This window comes from Mastomys coucha, unplaced genomic scaffold, assembly GCF_008632895.1.
Source record: "Mastomys coucha isolate ucsf_1 unplaced genomic scaffold, UCSF_Mcou_1 pScaffold2, whole genome shotgun sequence".
NCBI classification, from domain to species: domain Eukaryota; kingdom Metazoa; phylum Chordata; class Mammalia; order Rodentia; family Muridae; genus Mastomys; species Mastomys coucha.
This window is the reverse complement of record NW_022196902.1, coordinates 6,320,665-6,339,018: the sequence shown is the minus strand read 5'-3', so window position 1 is coordinate 6,339,018 and position 18,354 is coordinate 6,320,665. Positions and strand designations below refer to the sequence as shown.

At 42.0% G+C, this 18,354-nt stretch overlaps 1 protein-coding gene and 1 pseudogene across 10 annotated transcripts in view; one reads left to right on the top strand and one right to left on the bottom strand.

Annotated features, from left to right (window-relative positions):
* Positions 1-18,354, bottom strand: part of Hivep2 (HIVEP zinc finger 2) — a 194,525-nt gene that overhangs the window by 148,487 nt on the left and 27,684 nt on the right. For 5 of the 10 annotated variants that reach the window (XM_031380460.1, XM_031380456.1, XM_031380459.1 and 2 more), the window contains exon 2: positions 7,491-7,565. The exons of 4 other annotated variants lie outside the window; for them this stretch is intronic. The gene's annotated coding sequence lies outside the window, so the exon portion shown is untranslated. Of the gene's footprint in view, positions 1-7,490; positions 7,569-18,354 lie in introns of all 10 variants that reach the window. One more of the 10 variants, XM_031380458.1, reaches the window with a different exon arrangement.
* Positions 4,177-4,295, top strand: LOC116097951 (annotated as a pseudogene).

The following is an 18,354-nucleotide window of genomic DNA, read 5'->3' as shown; positions in this document are numbered from 1 at the left end:
TGTCACCAACCCAAGACAATGTTTAAATCAACTATTATGCATATGACCTATCTCCTTAATTACAACGGAGGTACAGGGACTGCCAGCTGAACCTGAACAGTAGTAACAGCTCACTATTTTCGATGATTTTCAGCTCATGAGTTACTTTCCCTTTATCCGTAACATCAATCTACAGGACAACTGCAAGACAGGCTGAGAATTTTATTATCTCCGACATTCAGGAAAGTACGTTGATAGAATCAGTCTACAAAGCCATCAAGTTCACTGTCTGTCCTCAGTTTATACCTCTTATCTCTACACTACAGAGACAGCCTGGTGTTCCATGAGTCTACAAGAAAGCCAGATTTCATTCATTTGTTCTTCTTATTAGAGACTGCACCAGATGCCATTTTAATCATATGCATGTGCATATGTGCATGATTACTAATACATTAATTAGTGTTTTCGAAACGTGTTCTCAGCCACACTCTCACAGCAATTCTTTATGATACGTTACAAAGTAGGTGTGTTGTGTAGTACAATTTCCATTTAGCGATAAAATTCAAGGCTGGCAGAGAGCTTGACTCTTGACCATATTTTCATGATAGAGAGGAATGATCTAGCTACTTGAGCTGCGCGTTCAAATCTACTTCCAACCAGGAAGGTAACTCCACCTTCTCCAGGCATTCCCTGCCTTCTTCATAGAAGATGACTAAATAACTCACAAATACACCTACCAGATAAAATTCCATCCTTTGCAACTTGCTATTAGGCAGCATCCTTGAAATAAGACCCTAGATGGTAAAATACTTGCTGAATCTTCGTTTCATGCCATGCACTGGAATGTCTCTTAGGACACCTCCCTGTCGATCCACAACTGAAAAACTGGACCTAATAAAGAAATTCATTCTGTTTGTTTGTTTGTTTGGTAGGTTGGTTGGTTGATCTTTATGGAGCATTAGAACCTATTTTATTCTTTGATCTCTTGACTGTGCCCAGCCAGTAAAATCAATCCTCTAGAAGAAAGACCATGAGGAGAATGCCTGTGAAGACAGTTTCTGGGGTCCAGGGACAAGGGTGTGTCCTCATGCAGCCTCTTCTTCTCATCTAGAACCTTCACCTTCATCATGGCTGACTGTTATGTTTGTGAGCTTTGACTATTTTCATTTCTGTTGTCAATGAACTAATACAAAACCCCAGATTATAGGAAAAATTGGTTCTTATGCTCAGGTCCTAGAACAGGGCTGCAATTAACATAAAGCAACTTAAGTAACCCACTCTGGAAGTCATCCATGGTTAGGGAAGAGGCAAGTCCGGGGGAAGACAAGTCCAGTTGAGGTCCTCTTGGCAAATGGTGGAACATACGAGCACAAAGCAACACAGAGTGCCTCTGTTGGAACAAAGAATGCTCTCCCTGCATCCCTACAGTGGAGACTGGACATGAGCAACCTGACCCCTCGAAGCGTCTTTGGAGCCTGGCAGTAACCTGAGCTGCTCTAGGTTATTTTTGCTGATGGCTTGCGGTTCTTAAAGGGACTGTGTTCTGAGTACACATATCTGGACAGGGGATACAAAATAATGACAAGACAGATGGGATAAGCCTTTCCTCATTAAAAGCAGTGCATAAAACCAAAGAGCAGATAAATGTGAAGGTATACAGTGAATGTCCTCACACCCTCTCAAAGGGATCAATTAGTCATCTTATGGGGAAGCATCACTATTTTGAAATGTGAAAATGCTAAATAGCAAGGAACGCTACAGACTTAACATGTAAACAGATAATAAGCTCTGCCCAAGGCCTTGTCCTCACCGAAAGCCTACTACTTCAACAGGGAGAAGGGGCAGAGAGTAGAGCTGGAAACGGTGCCAGGATTGGCTCCACGGTTTTCATAACAAGTATAATTATTGCATTGCACAAAAAAAAGCCACGTTCAGCAAGAGTTCATAACATGCTCAAAACCTGCATGACATGGCTGTTACACCCATGAACAGAAGCCACAGTTACCTATCCAAGACCCGCAGCAGATCAAATCAGTTAAAATTCCCAGAGTAAGGAGCAGCTTCAAAGACACCACCCATACCTGAATAGCTCTGCTTTTTTGGTTTTTGCTTTTCTTTTCTTTTTTGTGGGAGAGAGAAGTTTGTTTTGTTTTGTCAACTTGACACAGTCTAGAGTCACCTGGGAAGAAGGAACCTAAAATAAGGATTTGTCTCCATCAGATTGTCTGTAAACATATGGTGGATGTGGTTGTGGTGTGGGAGGGGGAGTATTTTCTTGATGGATGCACGATGTGAGAAGGCCCCGCCCACTGTTCTTGGTGATGCCTCTGGGCAAGTGCACCTGGGTTGTGTGAGAAAGCCAACTGAGCAAGGCAATAAGCAATGTTCCTCCATGGTCTCTGCTTTATTTTCCCCAAGTGCCAACCTTGAGTTCCTGCTCTGACTTCTCTGGATGATGAACTGTGACCTGGAAGTATAATATAGAAACAAACAAGCCTTTCCTCCACAGGTTGGCCCTTGTCTCCTTTACGGCAGTAAGAGAGTGCTAACGACCACAGGCATTATGGCAGGTGATGACTGGGAGGGTGGCTGCTCTTCAGTTAGGAAGTGGCTGTTGCTAACACTATCCATGCCCCCAGTGAATAACTCTACACTCATGCACATCTGGACAGCACTAAGGGCCTCAGTGGCTTGCCTGTTGTTTGTTTAAGGGAATATTATGTTGGGATGGAGACATGTTAGAAAGGGGCTTGGGATGGGTTGGAGAGAAGGAATGGAGGTAGATTAAAGATACATTGTATAAATGTATATTTCCAAATAAAAATTTTTAAATATTATTTTAAAAGAAAAGAAGTGGGGTAACTGATGAGTGCAGATCTTTTCCACTGCTCTCTCAACAGAAATAGCGCTGATCCCAACAGCAGATACCTACTGGGACAAACAATTCCCGGGAAACAACCAATCCATTCCTCCTCCTTTCCCATATATACTGATCAGAGGGATACAGGAATGAGGGAAAGAGATTGAGTCATAAATTGCAAGGATTTCAAACCTGCTGGTGGCCTTGCCCAAGGGGGTACTACAGACGGAAGTTCAGTGAGAATTGCTGGCACCAAAGGGCATCAACTTCTTTTAGAGATGCAGTGAGATCAATCTATATGAAGTGTTTTGGACTGGAGCCTGGCACATAGAATCCCCTTAGGGACTGTGTTGTTGATACCTGGGCTCTCCATCTTCCCACTCAGGAGGTGTGGGATTCAGTCGGTCTTAAGATCTGACCGAATGGAATCACGAGGAAACAGCTACTTGTTGAGGACCTTTTACAGTGTCATCTCTAACACTGAAAACTTTGTCGGGCAAGTGCCTGACTCTCCTCTGGAGATGAGAGAACTGAAGCCCAAGTGTAGGTAAGTCCTGTCTAGTACAGTGTAGAGCAGGTATATTAACTTGGGTTGGACTTCAAAGCCTGAGTTCTCAGTGGGAGAATGAATAGAGAACGGGCTTGAGGAAGGGAGCTTAGAGTGACCCTCAGGCCTAGTTGTATTCTACCCCAGCTGACTGTCCCCTTGGCTTAGCCCTTTCCAAGTTCCAGTCACCTTCCAGCCATGGCCTTTTGTTGTTTTATTTTTTTTCCTTTTGGTCTAATCTCTGCAGGAAGTTAACCATCCATTCATTATCAGACTAGCGGTTACTCTACAGAGATTAAGGTTTTCTGTAATCCTATTAAAATTACATTATTATAAATAAGTGTTCATGGTTGAGCCATCAACCTTCAGCAATGCAAACGGAAGATCATATAAATCATGCCCAACTGTACAGATGCACAGCATCCTATAGGTCATAAAGCAACTTTACAAACATTTGTTGATTTAATCTTCCTGACAACTGGGGAAGATGGCAGTGAGCCTGTTTCTCAGGTGAGGGAATCAGCTCTATTAGAACTATATCTGTACTAGGTAAGTTGCATACAATCCAAATAATCAGTACGAACGTTATCCCCTGAATGCCGGATTTTCTGATATCTACTTATCTGCCCTATCCATTTTATTACCAGTAGCTCTGGACAAGGCATCGGTATTCTTTCTGGTATACTGTGCTATTTCTCAGCTATTTCTCAACACAGCCCAAGTATTACCCAGATGAAAACAAACTGATAAGATCCCATCCCGGCCCAAAGCTTGAACACTCAGGAAAGAAGTCTACAGCCATACCTCCCTGAATGCGCCCAATCTAGTCTGATCTCGGAAACTAAGCAGGGTCAGGCCCGGTTAGTACTTGGATGGGAGACCGCCTGTGAATACCGGGTGCTGTAGGCTTTAAAAAAAAGAAAAGCCTGGCAGTAGTGGCACATGCCTTTAATCCCAGCACTTGGGAGGCAGAGGCAGAGGCAGGCGGATTTCTGAGTTCAAGGCTAGCCTGGTCTACAGAGTGAGGCCCAGGACAGCCAGGGCTATACAGAGAAACTCTGTCTCAAAAAAAAATAAATAAATAAAAAATAAAAACAGGAAAGAAGAAGCCATATCTTAAGAATCATTAAAGTCCAGAGCAGTTTATGCATGAAAGCCTAAATGAATAGTGATTTTAACTGACTAAAGCTCAAAAGAACTATAACTTAACAAACTTACATACACATATACATACTCACATACACACACACACACACACACACACACACACACACACATTCCATCCTCGAATAGTCTATTTAAAATTGTGTGTGCTTTTAACAGAGGCTATGACAAAATAAGCTAGGTTTCAGAATAACATTGAGCATCCACATTGAAGTTTGTGCTATCCCAAGGATTTTACTTATACTAGGTCATCTTGGGAACAAGTCCAAGTGGGCACTGGTACTTCTCTTACTTCACAGAGGAGAAAACTGACAGAAGTTAACTTTCCTCAGGGTAGAGCTGGTGAAGAGTTCGTAGTGGTTTGAACTTGGTGGCATTCGGAGTGTATGCCTGTAACTCTTCTACTACCCTGCCCCCACTGACTGAATATCAGACATTGTCCTCAGGCCTCATTGAATCTTCACAAAAGCCCAGCAACAGACCTACACTCATGGAAACTTGGTGGTGGCCTGGTCAGTCAAAGTTCAATATTCTAGAGTCCATAAAGCAACCCAATTTAATTGCTGACAACTATCTTATTCCATGGAGTACACTCATCCTGTAACAAGTGAACAAGTTGTTGAAAAAAATAAAAATTAAAGTTACATTTTGCTTTCAATAATGAAAACTTTGGCTTTATAGCCTGTTTACCTTCTTACTGGCCACACTTTATTTTTACCACATACAATCTCACAGCCTCAGTGCTATTTTTTATTTGTTGTCATTAAGTCACTTTATGTCCATCTAGCATCCACTGATATTTTCATTTTACAAAGAACTGTGAAAGGACATTTCCAAGGTCTTGAATTCTTAATTATTTTATTACACTCCTAATCTTATTTTCCCTTCTTGTCATTTCATTTATCCCTTGGTCAAAATGCCATTGGCTACTGATACCCAACCCTAAAGATTTTTTCTAAACATCACGCTCCAAGGTAGGTTTCTCAAAGTTGTGTTTAGAACAAGCCCACATTGTAAGCTGAGCCATGCCCCCAAATCTGTTTTTCATGAAGTCTGACCATAAGTACAATAGCACAGCTTCTGGCTCTAAGATCAGAGCACGGTGCCCATTCCAGGATTCTGCTTAATTGGTTCTCACCTTTCCCTTACTGCCTAACTGTCCCTCTTTGATGACCACCCCCCTCTTGTCAGCATGTTCATATCTATGCATAAGTGTTTTCTGGCTCCAAACTCTCCCACTGTCTAGCATCTCACCCCTCCTATGCATAGCCAATCATTCAAAATCCCAATCTTCAGCAGGGTATAAGATGTAGCTGCTATTGCACCATAATTCCAGTGCTTAGCAGATCTTCAATACTATTTCTCTTGTTTAGTAGTCATGATTTAAAAGGAAGAAAGACCAATAGAAAAAGTGACAAATAGTTCAGTGGGCTCATTATAAAACAGAGCAGCCAATAGTAAAATAAACATGAAAAGGGCTCAACTTCATGAGGCACAAGACAAATGAAAATCTCATATATAATCATTAGATGGCCAGAAGTATTACACTAGAGTAAGGCAACTGGATCCTACATGTATTGCCGAAGGGAGGTGAATTGGCACTCCCCTTTTAAAAAGGCAAGTGGAAAGAGATACTAGAATTGACACAGAAGTTCTTGATGCAGTAACCCCACCCCTAAGATATACCCTACAGATGTGAATTATAGTATCCACAGAAGTACTGGTCATTGTACAAAGAACCCAAATTCATAGATGTTAAAATGCCTAAAGGACATTCGTACAATGAAATTCAACACTGTTATGGGAACAAATGGCTGATACATACAGTATAAATTAATCTCATTAGCATATACTGAGTGAAATAAGCCAGATACATACAAAAACAGAACATATGATCTCATAGCTATCAATTATAGAGACAGACAGAATGAAGATAGGCAGTGTGAAAAGTCAGGATATAGCTACCCTTAGTTAGGTTGTACAGAGACTAAACGGGGCAAGAGAGTGCCTTAGTATGCCGAGCACATTCTAGATTTTGGTAGAACTGATGCTCAATTTGTAAAACATTTTACATTCCTTTCTGTCAATGTTTTATTATTACACACACACACACACACACATGCACACATGCACACTCACACATACGCGCGCGCACACACACAATGTAAGCAGGACTCAGAGTCCTCAGCTTTCTCTCCCACAAACATACCCTGAGTACCATGCTTTGAATGCATTTGTGTACACATCCTTGCTGACAGACTAGATGTTGCCATGGAGTTGAAGCCTCTGTAGTTTAGAGCATCATCCCCGCTATTATACATCGACAGCAGAGGTAAGAGTCGGTGTAGCAATAACTGCTCTTGCATCTCAGCTTTCCTCTTGACTTGATGTTTCTTAACTTCACAGTTCAACACATAAAAGCACCTGGCAAACTGAGTCTCACTTTTCTAACATTCATATATCAATACTTGAGCAGCTAGTGGTACCCTCAGCCCTGCCCCTTCTAGTAGGTGTTTATGATGGAACAGTATCCAGGGAAGTTTGTGAGAATGTAAATACAAATAAATCCATATTTAATAAGTATAGTGAGATACACATCAAACATCTTATAACTGGTAGGCGTGATCTCTGGCATGATAAATCTAAATATTATTTATATTGAGATAATGACTTTTCAAGTGTGTTTCAAGAATCAAAATCATGTCTAGAATACATTTTCAAATATATGTATATGCCTACAAGCTCCTTTTGGGCCTTGTTTCAAAGCTTATCTATTATCCTGCAGTTTGGAAGCTAAGTAACATAATCTGAAAAAAAAAAAAAAACAAAGCTTTGTGCATAAACAGTCCCTCTAACCATAGCTCCTTTTTAGGTGTAGCATCTGGACTTTTGCAAGAAGAAGCTCAAAGGTGTTAAGGAAAGTGAGGTTAGGTTTCCTACCTGGACATCTGCTTCTGGTCCTAGTCACAACTTCTCATAATCTTGAGTCTCAATTTCTCAGGTGAATTCACCAATCTGCTGACAAGAAGTTTCGTATTATAACTCTTCCATCTACAGTGCATACATTAAAACATGACTGCGAAAATAGCTGAAATACTCAATCTACAGGTTGGACCTGCTAAGAGCATAAACACATGGGAGAAGGAGAAGCAGCATGGAGAAGGAGAAGCAGCATGTAGGTAACACCTGCTGCTCCAAGCCACGTGGAGCACCACAGTGCTCAACCAAAGAAAAATCAGAAAACTAACAACAAAATAAAAGCCAGGATGCCAGGCATGGCCACATGCGCCTTTAATCCCAGTGCCTGGGAGGCAGAGGCAGGAGGATCTCTGTGAGTTCTAGGGCAATCTGGACTACATACAGAGTTCCACGTCAAAGAGAAGACACAGAAACCTCATGTGAAAGAAACAGAGAGAGGGAGAGATGGAGGGAAGGAGGGAGAGGGGAGAAGAGAGGTGGGAAGAAGAAAGGAAATACTTGAGTAGTAAAATAAATAGTGATAACATTGGATGGGTTCAGTCTGGGATTTCAGCCCAAACTGAAATCAATCAACCAACAAAATACACTGATAAAGACCCCACCCTTGCACACACATACACACACACACACACACACACACACACACACACACACACACACACATACACACGCTCGTCAGGAGAGAAAACATAATTTTTACTCAATCAACCAAAGTTCTGAAAAAAAAATGTAGTTATGTTATAGTTAAAAAAACCTGGCAGCCTCTATTTGAACCAGGTAATCAAGGTTGACATCACCAGAGCACAAACATGACAATGGGACACCACTAAATATAGCATCCTATACCCAAACCCATAACTTTACTCTACCAAATGCCTGGCCAATTTAAGTCGTCGAAACGGTTAATCCTATAAAAAGAGTGAAGTATATCATGACACATAGTTTTGCTACCGAATGCCATACTGTAAATGAGTACCTAATTAAAACTGGATAAACTCTTAAGCAAACCAAATTCCTTAAGTGTGTTAATCACATATCCAAATGGACAACAGTCACAATTTTTCTTCTCTTTCTTTGGTTCTTTGTATTTGTAGGTGGCGTATAAATGTGTGTGTGCTCAACCAGGCATGCACCCATGGAGCTCAAATCCATATCAAGTGCCTTGCCCCACCATCCACTCCAACTTTTTTCAAGAAAGGGTCTTTCATCAAACCTTGGCCTCATTGTTTTAGCTAGAACTGGCAGCCCAGGGAACCCAGAGGCCCACCTGTCCCACCCTACCAGATCTGGGGTTACAGGTGCATGCCTCCATTCCCAGCTTCTGTATTGATGCTAGAGATTTGGACTCATAATCTCATGCTTGTGCCACCATTGCTTAATTGAGTGAGCCACCTTCCCAGCCCCAGACCAGCCCTTTTCAATGGTGATCTGGTGGGCTCTGTTCCATGGTAACTTTTCCTCTTGGATCTTAATGCCTCCAAAATAGCCCAGAATTACATCTTCACCTGTTGTACCCCAGGTTCATCACAAATGGTATGTCTGTTTTCATGACTAGAGACAACGCACTTGAAATTGATGAATCTAGCATCTACTTAAATAGACCCACTCTACTACAATGGTACCACCCTGCCATCATAATGACGACAGTTCCAGACCTTCTGAGCACCTTAGCTAGAGCACCAAACCATTTGAAAATGGTTGGTCTCATCTTTTGGCTGATTAACAGTAAGAATGTACAAGATGAGTGGAAAACTGATGGATAAAATAATAAATATGTGGAAAGAAACATGATGTTGGAAATGAGCACAGGCAAGGTTGAATAGCCAATTGTTGAGCAACTGAAGTTGTACAGAACTTCTAATGATCCTTTCCTGGGAGCAGTCAAGAATAAGATCTTTTACAGATAGTTTTCTATTATAATAAAGAATTTAAAAGACTGTGCACCTAGACATAGGACTTAAAATTTGAATGTTAGCCACTATGTGTCAACACATTAAGAATGCTTCAAACAACAGTTTGAAAATCAATTTCCTTCAAACCAGAGAGCATACTTTCTACATTTCCGTCCTTGCCATTCAACGTATGTGGACATTAAAAGCCACTGTTTCTGCTCTCATCCATCAATAACAATACAGTTTTCTTGCCCCCAGTGAATTCAAGAAACCCATAGTAAAGCATATAGCTTCTGAGACACAATGTCCTCATCATTTAATGAAGTCCCCAGCCAGGACAGGAGTCAAGAGGCTCCCAGCGTTCATTCGCTGACTCTGATAACTGATTTCCAAACTTGCTAGAAGGTGGAGAACCACTGTGGGGGGAAATCTTTGGGGTTGTTTTCTTTTTTAAAAGTTCTATCATTTTTAATGCCTTCTTGGAGTAATTGATACCCATCTCTCCTCCCTCTCTCTCTCTCTCTCTCTCTCTCTCTCTCTCTCTCTCTCTCTCTCTCTCTCACACACACACACACACACACACACACACACACACACAAAACTAAGTAAGAAACACCAATGCTAATGCATATCACAATAGCAGTTTGCAATGTGGAAGATCTGTTCCATAAGAACTAGCCAAAAAGTCATCTAATTCAATCAAAATATGGCCATTTAAATGCAGAAATTAGGAAAAGGGAAATGTTTTCAACAGCAAAACAGAAACTAAAGATAATAGTTAACTATTGCAGAGGTACCTATATGAGTAAAGGAAATTTTTTAAATCAAACTGATACATGACAGATTGTTTCTATGCCCCACAATACTGCTGGTGAAGCAAATTAACAACGTGGCAGTAACAACTGCCTTAATCTGCTAGGCTCCAAAATAAAGCCTCTGAAGCGTATCACCCTGTTAATTCCAGACAACCATGAGTATTCCATACAAGAATCCATCGGTGACCAGATCCTTAAACCAAGCAAACTGAAATATGGATGCAGTGAGACTGGATGGCCCACAGCACAGTTACCTTCTTTAAGCCACTCACCCACACCCACAGTTTGAAAGTGCACAGAAGAACGTGGTGCTAAAGTCTGTTCCTGTTATCTGTTGCCACACCCATTGCTTCCATGGGAGGTCATATACACCACCAAATCGCATTGTTTGAATACAGGCAGTTCTCAACTTACAAACACCTGACAAAAACCAAAAATAAAACCAGCTGCTGCCAACACTATCAGAGGCCTGCTATTACCCCTGGGGACAATCAGCTGTCATGCAGAAATTGGAAACCTTTGCAGAGAGGTGACAGAAGAAAGATAGAAGCAATAAAGGCAGGACTAGAAAGGAAAACCACACTAAACAGGTGCCTCACCTCAGCAGTACATAATAAAACATGGGTGGGTGTGTGGGAGGGTGGGTGGGTGGTGGATGGATGGATGGATGGATGGATGGATTTCCATGTTTATCTTCAGAATTCCGTTCTTGTTACTTGGCCCTTATCCTGCTCTAACTACATGCTAACAAACCTCCTGGGGATCTTGATTCAAGAACTTGAGCTAAAGGAAACTACAAACCAAAAGCAAATAGCTGTGATGAATGCAGGAGAGAACCTGAGCCCAGGACCAAGCCACAAAGGTACATCTATCAAAGTTCAAGTGAAGCACAGATGTACACAGAGAAACACATGCAGCAAAATTTGGAAACTTGCTGGAATCTTCTTCATTTAATGAAGCTTAATTATTATGTAAGAAACCAGAGAAATGAAGCATCTGTATGAGGCAGAGACAACAAAGGTGAGACTATTGAGAAAGCTGATGCTAGACCTGGCTTGCCATGAGTCCTCCCCAAGAGCATTAGTTTGACATATTCCTCAGACTTTACATGGATGGCTTTGGTGAACTGTTCTACACATATCTGGAGCCTAGTAACACCTCAGTTCATTTATACTAGGTACCAACACCTTATCCTTAACCTTCTGAAATTCTTAGTTGCTCCATCACTCAAACTTGTCTTCCTCAGCATCCTCTTCCCAACAAAACTCAATCCCTGGAGTTCAAAGTTCAGAGGCACTAAGGGCCTTTTCATTCAGTGAGAATCACTGAAGAGCCACCAGTGTATTCAGTAATCCAGCCTACACTATAAATTATTGCTTTGTCAGACCCAAACACATTGCCGTTCATTCCAGACCACCATTCTGCACGACCCTACACAGACCACAGAGCAGTGTGTGGGGAGGGTCCTCTGAAAACTTCAACAATACCGAGCTCTTATTGAGCCCTATAATGTGATCCTAATTCTGTCTGTAATAGTCACTCTTCCTGGAATGCCATCTTCCAGTCCCATTTTCCCTTCCAAAGATGTAAACCATACTTCAAAGCCAGTATCTTCCACAGAATCTTGCCCATTTCCTTCCTGTAACTGGTGTTGATCTTTATCTATGAACCTGCAGCTGTTTTACACCTCCCATTCCTTCTTTGAGCACACTGAGTTCCTTGTGCATGCATCACTGATACCAGCTTGCACAGTCTCTGAGAATGCAAACAACACAAAAGTCACTGTTCTTTCTGTCTCGTTCCTAGACCATTGCCAGAATCAGGCCAGGGACTTAGATTGTTTTTTGCTGCCATTGTGGTTACTGATCAGAAAGGAGAAGAAATGATTCAAGCACGAGGCAAGTTTGAGCATGTAGTTTTGAATAAAATGAAATACAACAATAGGAGACCTGGAGCTAAATAATTGGCTCCTTCCTGCCCAGTGAGTCAATTCAAGTTTAACTGGTAAGACGTAACTATAAGAAAAATACTCTATTCCAGGTTTCTCAGTAAGACATAATTGTGTACCCTATAGTAAAAGACTTCTCACCTCTTCCCTCTCCTCTCTCTGACAGAAATTCCCAAGTTCGATAATCACCTTACAACACAATTCTGCACCAAAGAACAAAGTAATCCAAAGCAATTTAGCCTATTTTACAGATATCCGAAGCAATTTTTCAGCCAGGTGTGGTGGCACACATCTATAGTCCCCACTATTCAAGAGGCTAAGATGCAGGATCACATGAGCCAGTATGTTCATGAGCAGCTTTGGTTTTCTTTGCCATGTGGGGCTTATGATGTGCTAGCCCTGGTGTGAGCTTTCCTAATTAATATGTATGCTCAAACACCTACTTTTAATAGATGTACCATGGTCCAGGGAAATCGTTATGATCTATTAAAGGATAATTAGCCACATAAAATATGATTCAACATTACCTATGTAAAAAGAGACATCTTCAGATCTATATGTGAAAATATTATCTTAACTTTTCTGAGTACTGTAAAATAAGCTATGTTTGTGTAAGGTAAGGATGCTGAGTATTTGAAAGCGTATGGACTAAAACACAAAAGTACTTGCACATCTCTTCAGTCAGCAGTTTCTCCAGGTCTTTAATGTGGCTGTAGATGACCATCCCAAACCCGTGTGATATTACAATTCATTACAAGATTCCTATAGAGACTCTCCCACGAGCCACACCTCCATTAAGGTCAATGGAGCCGCAGATCACTTCTATCTACTGAGGCCAGCTCAAGGGCCCCTTCATGCTGTTGTTGGTCCCTTCATTTTACAGCTGTTCCACCTGGTTTCTGTGTTTGCTCTACCTTCTTAGTGTCTTGTTTCTGATTTTCATTTCTTACTTTCTAACTCAGGGATTTCTTTTGCACTCATGTACTCTCAGTTGCCAGTGGCACTCGTTCCGATTACGATGCATACACTACTCACCAATGGTCTCTTGGGAATCAGATCATGAAGCCTCTGAAAACTGAGTCCAGAGTAAGAGCAAACTGAGGGGAGGCTCAGGAGGTGTGTTAGGTCACTGTGGCTTGAGAAACCATCTCATGCTTATCCAGTCTTTCTGGGTGCGACAGCCCAGGATTCAGCTGAAATTTGGCGACTTGTAATAATAATCACCTGTTTTCACAGATGATTTGGTTTGGATTTTTCTGAGACAGGGTATCATGTAGTCCAGGCTGGTCTCAAACTCCCTATATAGTTAAAACTGGCCTTGAGATTTGGATTCTTCGGCCTCTCGACACTGGTTTCTTAGTGCTGAGATCACAGGCATGAAGCACCATGTCCACCTAAACAGACTTTCTCCTCCAAGTCCTTCACTTCTTCTCCTGCTTCTTTGGAAGGGGGAAAGGGATGAGGAGAAGGAGGAGGAAGAAGAGGAGGAGGAGAAGGAAGAAGAAAGAGGAAGAAGTGGAAGAAAAAGAAAGAGGATGAGAAGAAGAAGGAAGAGGAGAAAAAGTAGGAGAAGGAGAAGGAAGAGGAGTCAAAAGAAGGAGTCTTAGCAGCAATAATCTTTACCACCAAAAGCCACTCGTGGGTATAGGAAATAGAAATGTCATTACTACTTCTCAAAGAGCAGCCTTCAGAGCAGCTGCATCCTGGCTTGCTTCTTAAAATTCATGATTCTTGCATCCCATCTCAGACCCCCTAGATCACCTGTGTAATTGAACCTTCAAACCAAAATCACTGAAGCGGCTCTAGAGACGGCTGGCCATAGCAGAGCTCAAAAATCTCTGATCTAAGCAGCCATCTAAGCACTTCCTACAGCTGTCAGTCTAAGCTCTGAAGCCTTCTATCTATCTCTGTATAGTCTTCACAGAAGGCCAGTCTCTGCAAGCCACTGGATAAAATTAATTCTAAAAAAACTCAAGAAAATAAAGATCAAAGCCAGCCTCTGGCCAGGGAACTTCCATTCCCAATGAGCATAACACAAAGCACAGACACAAAAAAACAACAACTTAAAAGCCTCTAGAAGCAACATTTCAGACTATTCCAGGGCATGGTGGGTACATACACACTGAGAGGGCACAGCCAAAACTTGGCAGAGTGCTGTTAGGCCTCAGAAAAGAAGTTTCCCAGACAAAACTGGAGCAGAATTTAAAGAGGGAGATTTTCAACCAGGTCTTGAAGAGATACGGAGACTGCCAGAGGACACTGAAGATCAAGGAGAAAATACGGATAGCTGTGTCTCTTGGTATCAGAGTCAACGCAAAGAGAAAAGGAGTGTTCCATAGGACCATTAAAAGCTAAGATACTGGCTTAGACAGAGCACCCTAAGAAGAAACTTTATAAATATACATCATCTTTGGAGGCAAACAGGCAGTACTGTTACTACCCCCAGCCTGTAGGGAAAAAACTAAGGCTCACCTGAAACCCTTAAATGAGTCATTGTAGGTCAGGGATAGAAACTACCTACTACTGTGAACGCTTTGCCTAACCTGACTTATCTATAGTAGAAGTATTACATCAAAACATCCTTCCAAACAGTGGACCACCCTGTTTCTCCCTTTTCCCATATTAAGAATCTAAGGGAGAGAAAGAGAATGCTTTGACATGTGAGCATCCATACCCATACTTGCATGAGTGGGCTTGCCCACCTGTGTGTGCACATGGAGGTTTATCTGTATGTACTGTTTCTCTCTCTCTCTCTCTCTCTCTCTCTCTCTCTCTCTCTCTCTCTCTCTCTCTCTCTCTCTCTCTCTCTGTGTGTGTGTGTGTGTGTGTGTGTGTGTGTGTGTGTGTACAAAGGTAGAAGATATCCCGAACAGAATATGTATCATTTCTTATCAACTTACTGCATTTTTTTTGCGAGCAACCGTAGCAATCTTGAAAAGTAAAAGCCAGTCAAAATATCTCCAAGTTATGATCAAGCGAATTATCCAAATTTGTCATCGTGGCTTAGTCCTTTGCATGTTTTCCCATTGACTATGCAGTCCAGTGTAATAGCCACCAATACCTTATGACTTTATATTTTAAACTTAAAACAGTGCTGAATGAAATTTAAAATTTAATTCCTCAATTGCAGTGATAATCTTGTTTTAAATGCCCTAAGAAGGGTCAATGGTTCTCATCTCAACAAGAGCAGGTGCCAGTCATCTCCATCCCTGTAAAGGTGTTTGAAGAGCAGCGCTGTGAAGTGTCTTTTGTTCTGGAAATATAATTACAGATCCAAATATATACAATGATTTTTGTTTATATCTAAAGATGCACTTTACTCCCTTCCACTAAGCCCTCCCAAGCGCCTCTGCTCAGAAATCCCATCGTCTCTTTATGTCATGGGAGGTCTGGTTTTGTGGGCATTTCATCCTAATTCACAGGAGTGCACACTGCTCTACTCTACTACAATTATCTCTCTAGATGGCCAGTGGAGGCATATTTGAGCACAGTGAGTTCTATCATGGGAATCTTATAAAGTCAATAATTATGAGTCAGAGCCCATGCTGGAACAACCTACAGACAAAAAAATATAGATATAAAAGACAGATGTCCTCAACCTTAGACACTGTCACATGATGCAATGAGCCAAGCTCAAGAACAGAGCAATTGAGTCATTACACACTACAAACACACACACACACACACACACACACACACACACATCCTAGTTTGCTTTCTGTTGCTATGATAAACATTTTAACCAAATGCAACCTGGGGAGGAAAAGATTTATTTCAACTTAGATTTCTGCATCCCAGTCTTTGACAGAAGAAAGCCAGGGCAAGAACTCAAGCAGGAACCTGGAATCATGAACTGAAGCAGAACTCTGAGGATGCTGCTTACTGGTTCATTGCCTCTGGCTTGTTCAGTTATTTATTTTTTTTATACAGTGTGAGTCCACAGGCCTATAGAAGGCACCACCCACAGTGGTCTGTGTCTCCAACTTTAGCAGCTATCCCACAGACAAGACCATAGGCCACTGTGACGGAGAGAATTCCTCAACTGAAGTTCCCTCTTCCCAAGTGACTCTAGTTTGTCAACTTGACAAAAATCAAACCAGCACAAGTCAGGCTACAGTGCTGGGCTGCAGTCCCAGCTATCCTGGACCACAAGAAGCCTGGAGGCTGCAGGCTGGAGACACCTAGGTGTCATGATAAAGTTTGATGACCATAACACAAGGCAATTTCTCTCAGAAGCAATAATGAAAATGTGCACATGTCAATCAGAAAAGCACTGTCCTGTTACCCATGATATCATGCCACAGTCCCTTACCCTAGGGCAGGACAGAACCAGCACTCATGGTGCCCTGTGGGAGCCAACCCTATAGCATGGACAGTTTTCAATCTGATTCTCCATCAGTTGCACCCATAAAAACCTCAAGCCTGAAGATCCAGATGACAAGACTTTCTCTCTGAGAGCTGCTTCTAGACCCCAGGAAGAGAAAATTCCCATCGTAATATCAATGGGAGCTATCCCAGGTACCTGAAATATGAGCAATTATCTAATTTTTAAACACAGTGAGAGGAAAGTACTACATCAGGAGCTGCCGGATGGGAAGTATCAGAAGGGAAGATTAGACTGGTCCTACTCCATCTTTCTTCTTACTGTTGATAAAGGCCAGCATAATGCACTTCCCTGTGCTTAAACATGCACACAGGCAGGTTCCCAGGAGCCTTTAAGCTAGAGATACCTACGGGGTCACCTCAGACCTTAGAAGGGAACTTCACAGGAAGTAAGACCAAAGCGACACACTGACAGCAACTCTGATTACAACTGAGAGATTGCAGATAAAGATTTGGGTGCGGGGGACCAAGTGCAGCCTCCAGAGGAAGCGAAACCTACAGGGGAGCTGAAGACACCTCATTTTCCACTCTTGCCCCATCCCCACCCACACCTGCATCTCCTGGCTTACTCATGGCCCCTCCTCACTGTGGACACTGTGAACACTGTTCAAAGGACCCAGCCAAGTCCTTCATCAGCCTCACTCACCAGTGCAATTCCCCACCTGCACCACCGCTGCACTGTACCCCCAAAGTCGGTCAGATGAGAGCCTCGAAATGCTATCTTGCCTTCGATATCTACATCTTTATTTTTGAAATTAAAATATAATCACGTCATTTCCTTCCTCCTCTTTCCGATGCCTCCCATGCCTCTGCCTATATTGGACACATGGCTTTTTTTTTTCTTTGCAATTGTTGCCTATCGACATGCATAAATAGACAAATACAATGTGCTCAGCCCATTTAGTGTTATTTGTGAGTCTCTGACTTCAGGAAGGGACTCATCCCTGCAGAGGACTATCTCCCCTGCTCTCAGCACTCCTTGGTTCCATGAGATTCCTCCGCCAAACAGTAGCATGTCTATCGATGCTGTCGTTGTTCAGGTCTTGTTTAGGCAGCCATACTGTTGAGGTGCCATGGGTAGAGCTCCCCTGTCACTTCTGCGAAATCTCACAGGAGATTTCCTGCTCCTCTGGCTCTTCAACCTGGAGTAAGCACAGAAAACAGGAGACTAACAAGAGTCTACGGTGTATGTGGGTGGAAGGGATTGTGAGCTGAGGAATGAGAGGGAAATCAAATACAGAAAGAGATGAAGAAAGGAGGGAAAATAACAGTAAGCATGTTTGAAAAACCGTATGGAGTCCTATTATGATGTTTTATATAAAATGACATATAACACATATAAATGTGTGTGTATGTGTATGATTTAAATGAAGTCATACATTCTAGGATGACAATATTTCCCCAAGAGAACTATACCTTATTGAATATCTTGTGCATTGAATGGATGCATTGCCTATCAATTTAAAAGCCTATGGCCTACAGTCTATGCAGGAAATGGGAAGCAGGACAGCTGGGAAGAAAAAGAATTCTGGGAGAGAGCCATGTGAGAGATTCGCCTGGGAAAACGCAGGGAGATGGATGAATGGGTACAGGTAACCAGATATGTGACAGAATGTAGGTTAAAAAAATTGGGTTATCTACGTTTTGATCTAGTCCAAGTAGAGCCTAGTTATATGGACAAGATATTTGTAAGTATATTTTGAGTCTCAGTTATGTTGCTGGGAGCATGGAGTAGGAGGCAGAACCAGGCCTACCATCTACAACACTGTCAACAGTGTCAGATGTGA